Source organism: Engystomops pustulosus, chromosome 8, assembly GCF_040894005.1.
Source record: "Engystomops pustulosus chromosome 8, aEngPut4.maternal, whole genome shotgun sequence".
NCBI lineage: Eukaryota > Metazoa > Chordata > Amphibia > Anura > Leptodactylidae > Engystomops > Engystomops pustulosus.
In genome coordinates, this window is record NC_092418.1 from 105,528,882 (window position 1) to 105,535,050 (window position 6,169).

A 6,169-nucleotide genomic window follows, 5' to 3' on the forward strand; every position below is an offset into this window, starting at 1 on the left:
AGAGGATAAATTCATAGGGAGGATGGAGAGGGTGAAGAGTATGGGGAGGATGGTAGGATGAAGAGAATAGGGAGGATGAAGAGTATGAAGAGAATGGGGAGGATGAAGAGGATCAACGGATAGGAAGGATGGAGAGGATGTCGAGGTTGGGGAGGATGAGAGGATGAAGAGCATGAAAATGATAGGGAGGATGAAGAAGAGAATAAGGAGGATGAGGAGGATGAAAAGGATGAGGAGGATGAGAGGAGGGGGAGGATGAGAAGATGGGGAGGATAAGGAGGAGGAAAAGTATGAGGAGGATGAAGAGGATGGTAAGTTTGGGGAGGATGGAAAGGATGAAAAGGTTGAAGAGGTTGGGGAGGATGAAAAGGGTGGGAAGGATGAAGAGGAAGCATAGGATGGAGAGATTGAGGAGGTTGGGGTGGATGGGGTGGATAAAGAAGATGAAGAGAATGAAGAGGATGGGTAGGATGTAGAGGATGGGGAGGATGAAGAAGTTGGTGAGGTTGGGGAGGATGAAGAGGATGAAAAGGATGAAGAAGTTGGGGAGGTTGAAAAGGATAAAAAGGTTGAAGAGGCTGGGAAGGATGGAGAGGAAGCATAGAATGGAGAGATTGAGGAGGTTGGGGAGGATGGGGTTGATAAAGAAGATGAAGATAATGAAGAGGATGGGTAGGATGGAGAGGATGGGTAGGATGAAGAGGATGGTGAGGTTGGGGAGGATGAAGAGGATGAAAAGGTTGAAGAGGTTGGGGAGGTTGAAAAGGTTGAAAAGGATAAAAAGGTGAAGAGGCTGGGAAGGATGGAGAGGAAGCATAGGATGGAGAGGATGAAGAGGTTGGGGAGGGTGGAGAGGTCGGCATGGATGCAGAGAATGAAGTGGTTGGAGAGGTTGAAGAGGATGGAAAGGATGAAGAGGATATGGAGGATGAAGTGGGTGGGGAGGATGAAGAGGATGAAGAGAATGGGGAGGATCAAGAGGATCAAAGGATAGGGAGGATAGAGATGATGGAGAGGATGACGAGGTTGGGGAGGATAAGAGGATGAAGGGCGTGAAATGATAGGGAGGAGGAAGAAGATGAAGAGGATGAGAAGGATGAAGAGGATGAGGAGAGTGGGGAGGATTATGAGGATGAAAAAGATGAGGAGGATGAGGAGGGTGAAGAGGATGAAGAGGTTTGAGAGGTTGAAGGCTTGGCAAGGTTAAAGAGGTTAGGGAGGATGTAGAGGATGAAGAGGTTTGGGAGGACGGAGAAGTTGGAGAGGATGAGGGGGTTGAAGAGGATGAAGAGAATGGGGAGGATGAAAAGGATGAAGAGGATGGGGATGATGGAGAGGAAGCAAAGGATGGAGAGAATAAAGAGGATGAAGAGGTTTGAGAAGTTGAAGAGGTTTGGTAGGATGGAGAGGATGAAGAGGATGAAAGGATGAAAGAATGAAAGGATGAAAGAATGAAAGGATGAATGGTTGAAAAGGTTGGGTAGGATGGAGAGGAAGCAGAGGACAGAGAAAATGAAGAGGTTGGAGAGGTTGGGGAGGATGAGGAGGATGGAGAGGTTGGAGAAAATGAAGAGGTTGGAGAGGATGAAGAGGAGGATGAGGAGGATTAAGAGGATGAGGAGGATGGGGATGATGAAGAGGATGGGAATGATAAAGAGGATGGGAATGATGAAGAGAATGGGAAAGATGAAGAGGATGGGAAGAATGGGGTGGATAAAGAAGATGAAGACAATGGTGGGATTAAGAGGATGGGGAGGATGAAGAGGACGGGGCAGATGGTGAGGTTGGGGGGTATAAAGGTTGAAGAGGTTGGGGAGGTTGGAAAGGTTGAAAATCATGAAAAGGTTGAAGAGGTTGGGATGGATGTAGAGGAAGCATAGGATGGAGAGGATGAAGAGGTTGGAGAGGTTGGCGAGGATGCAGAGAATGAAGAGGCTGGAGAGGATGAAGAGAATGAAGAGGATGAGGATGATGGGGAGGATAAGGAGTATGGATAGGATGAAGAGGATGCGGAGAATGGAGAGGATGAGGAGGATGGGGAGGATGAAGAGGATGGGGAGGATGAAGAGGATGGGGAGGATGAAATGGATGAAAAGGATTGAGAGGATAAAGATGATGAAGAGGATGGGGAGGATGAAGAGAATGAGGAGGACAAAGAGAATGAGGTGGTTGGGGATGCTGAAGAGGATGGGAAGGATGGGGTGGATAAAGAAGATAAAGAGTACAAAGAGGATGGGGAGGATGAAGAGATTGGGGAGGTTGGAGAGGATGGAAGGTTAGAGGGGTTGAAGAGGTTGGGTGGGATGGAGAGGGTGAAGAGGATAAGGAGGTTGGGGAGAATTGAGAGAAAAAAATGGATGAAGAGAATGAAGAGGTTGGAGGGTTGGAGAGGTTGGAGAGGATGGAGAGGATAAAGAGGTTGAAGAGGTTGGGAGGATGGAGAGGAAGCAGAGGAGAGAGAGTATGAAGAGGTTAGGGAGGTTGGATAGGATGAAGAGGTTGGGGGAGATGGAGAGGATGAAGAAGTTGGGGAGTATAAAGAGGATGAGGAGGAGGGGGGATGAAGAGGATGGGGAGAATGAATAGGATTAGGAGAATGAAGAGGATGGGGAGGATGGGAGGATTACGAAGATGGGGAGGATGAAGAGGATGAGGAGAATGAAGAGGAGGAGGAAGAGGATGGGGGATGAAGAGGATGGGAATGATGAAGAGGATGGGAATGATGAAGAGGATGGGGAGGATGAAGAGTATGAAGAGATTGAAAAGGTTGAAGAGTTTGGGGAGGATAGAGAGGAAGCAGAGGATGGAGAGGATGAAAAGGATGGAGAGAGAGTGGTGGATGAAGAAGTTGGAGATGATGGAGAGGATGAAAAAGTTGGGGAGGATGGGGAGAATGAAGAGGATTAGGAGGATGAAGAGGATGGGGAGGATTAAGAGGATGGGAGGATTACGAAGATGGGGAGGATGAAGAGGATGGGGAGAATGAAGAGGAGGAGGAAGAGGATGGGGGATGAAGAGGATGGGAATGATAAAGAGGATGGAGAGGATGAAGAGTATGAAGAGGATGGAGAGAGAGGGGTGGATGAAGAAGTTGGAGATGATGGAGAGGATGAAAAAGTTGGGGAGGATGGAGAGGATGAAGAAGTTGGATAGGATGAAGAGGATGGGGAGTACAAAGATGTTGGAAAGGATGGAGAGGCTTTAGAGTTTGGGGATGGTTAAGAGGATGGGAAGGATGATGAGGGTGGGGGGAATGAAGAGGATGGGGAGGATGAAGAGTATAGGAAGGTTAAAGAGGGTGGGTAGGATGAAGATGGGGAGGTCAAATAGGTTGGGGAGGATCAAGAGGTTGGGAATGATGAAAAGGTGGAAGAGGTTGGAGATTAAGGAGAGGATGAAGAGGTTGGGGAGGATGGAGAAAATGAAGAGGGTGGAGAGGATGGGGTGGATGAAGAAATTGGAGATGATGGTGAGGATGAAGAGGTTGGGGAGGATGGGGAGGACGAAGGAGTTGGAAAAGATGGAGGGGATTTAGAGGTTGGAGAGGATGAAGAAGTTGTAGAGGACGAAAAGGATGGAGAGGATTTGGAGGATGAAGAGGATAAGAGGCTGGAGAGGTTAAAGAGATTTGGGAGGATGTAGATGATGGAGAGGATGAAGAGGATGGAGTTTATTGAGAGAAGTTGAAAATATCGGGAAGATTGAGGACAATGGGGAGGATGAGTAGGATTAAGAGGGTGAATAGGGTGGAGAGAGAGGTTAAAGAGAATGAAGAGGTTGGAGAGGATGGAGGGGATGAAGAAGTTGGGGAGTATGAAGAGGATGATGAGGAGGGGGAGGATGAACAGGATGGGGAGAATGAAGAGGATGAGGAGGATGAAGAGAATGTGGAGCATGAAAAGGATGAAGAGGATGGGGATGATGGAGAGGAAGCAAAGAATGGAGAGAATAAATAGGATAAAGAGGTTTGAGAGGTTGAAGAGGTTGGGTAGGATTAGTGGATGAAGAGGCTGGAGACGATGAAGAGGATGGGGAGGATGAAGAGAATGAAGAGGATGAGGATGATGGGGGGACAAGGAGTATGGGTAGGATGAAGAGGATGCGGAGAATGGGGAGGATGAAGAGGATGGGGAGGATGAAGAGGATGGAGAGGATGAAGAGGATGGGGAGGATGAAGAGGATGGGGAGGATGAAATGGATGAAGAGGATGGAGAGGATAAATATGATGAAGAGGATGTTGAGGATGAAGAGAATGAGGAGGAAAAAGAGGATGAGGTGGTTGGGGAGGCTGAAGAGGATGGGGAGGATGAAGAAGTTGGGAAGGATGGGGTGGATAAAGAAGATAAAGAGTACAAAGAGGATAGGGAGGATGAAGAGATTGTGGAGATTGGAGTGGATGGAAGGTTGGAGAGGTTGAAGAGGTTGAGGAGGATGGAGAGGGTGAAGAGGATAAAGAGGTTGGGGAGGATTGAGAGAAAGCAATGGATGAAGAGGATGAAGAGGTTGGAGGGTTGGAGTTGTTGGGGAGGATGTAGAGGATAAAGAGGTTGAAGAGGTTGGGGGGGTGGAGAGGAAGCGGAGGATAGAGAGTATGAAGAGGTTGGGGAGGTTGGATAGGATGAAAAGGTTGGGGAGGATGAAGAAGTTGGGGAGTATGAAGAGGATGAGGAGGTGGGGGAGAATGAAGAGGATGGGGAGGATTAAGAAAATGGGAGGATTACGAAGATGGGGAGGATGAAGAGGATGAGGAGGTTGAAGAGGATGGGGGATGAAGAGGATGGGAATGATGAAGAGGATGGAGAGTATGAAGAGTATGAAGAGGTTGAAAAGGTTGAAGAGTTTGGGGAGGATGGAGAGGAAGCAGAGGATGGAGAGATGGAGAAGTTGGAGAGGATGAAAAAGTTGCGGAGGATGAAGAAGCTGGATATGATGAAGAGGATGGGGAGGACAAAGATGTTGGAAAAGATGGAGAGGCTTTAGAGGTTGGGGAGGGTTAAGAGGATGCGAAGGATGAGGAGGGTGGGGGGGAATGAAGAGGATGGGTAGGGTGAAGATGGGGAGGTCAGAGAGGTTGGGGAGGATCGAGAGGTTGGGAATGATGAAGAGGTTGGAGATTAAGGAGAGGATGAAGAGGTTGGGGAGGATGGAGAGAATGAAGAGGGTGGAGAGGATGGGGTGGAGGTTAAAGATGTTGAGATTCATGCTGTAGCGCCTCCTGCATGAATCTCATCTCTGCCCTGACGGAAAGCTGCAGCAGCACCTCCTGCATGAATCTTATCTCTGCTCTGACAGACAGCTGCAGCAGCTCCTCTGCATGAACCTTATCTCTGCCCTGACAGGCAGCAGCAACGCCTCTTGCATGAATCTCATCTCTGCCCTGACAGAAAGCTGCAGCAGCTCCACCGCATGAATGTCATCTCCGCCCCTACACACAGCAGCAACTCCCCTGCATGAATCTCATCTCTGCCCTGACAGGCAGCTGCAGCAGATCCCCTACTTAAATCTCATCTCTGCCCTCACAGACAGCACATAAGCTCATACATAGGGGCAGTGTCTCATCTCTCCCCTGCATGAACCTCATATCTACCGTGACAGACAGCTGCAGCAGCTCCCCCACTTGAATCTCTTCTTTGCCCTGACAGACAGCTGCAGAAGATACCCTACTTAAATATCATCTCTGCCCTCACAGACAGCACAGCAGCAACGCCTTGCATGAATCTTATTGCTTCCCTGACAGCAGCTGCAGCAGCTCCTCATGCACAAGCTCCTCCTGCATGAAAGTCATCTCTGCCCTGACAGACATCCGCAGCAGCTCCCCTACTTGAATCTCGTCTCTGCACCGACAGACACCTGCAGCAGCTCCCCTGCAGGAATCATAGCTTTGCCCTGGCAGACAGCTGCAGCAGCTCCCCTGCTGGAATCTCCTCTCTGCCATAGCAGACGGCTGCAGCAGCTTCCTTTCAGGATATTACAGGTTAATATATCAAAAAATAATGATGTGACCTACAGTATTTTTCGGACTATAAGGCGCACTGGAATATAAGGCGCACCATCAATAAATGCCTGCTAAAACATCTAGGTTCATATATAAGGCGCACCAGAGTATAAGGCGCACCTGATTATAAGGATGAATGACCAGCAGATGGCAGACCTGTGCACAGTACAAGGC

The 6,169-nt window shown here is 48.8% G+C and overlaps 1 pseudogene; it reads left to right on the plus strand.

Annotated features, from left to right (window-relative positions):
• Positions 1 to 861: 861 nt before the first annotated feature.
• Positions 862 to 4,535, plus strand: LOC140076168 (uncharacterized; annotated as a pseudogene).
• Positions 4,536 to 6,169: the final 1,634 nt, after the last annotated feature.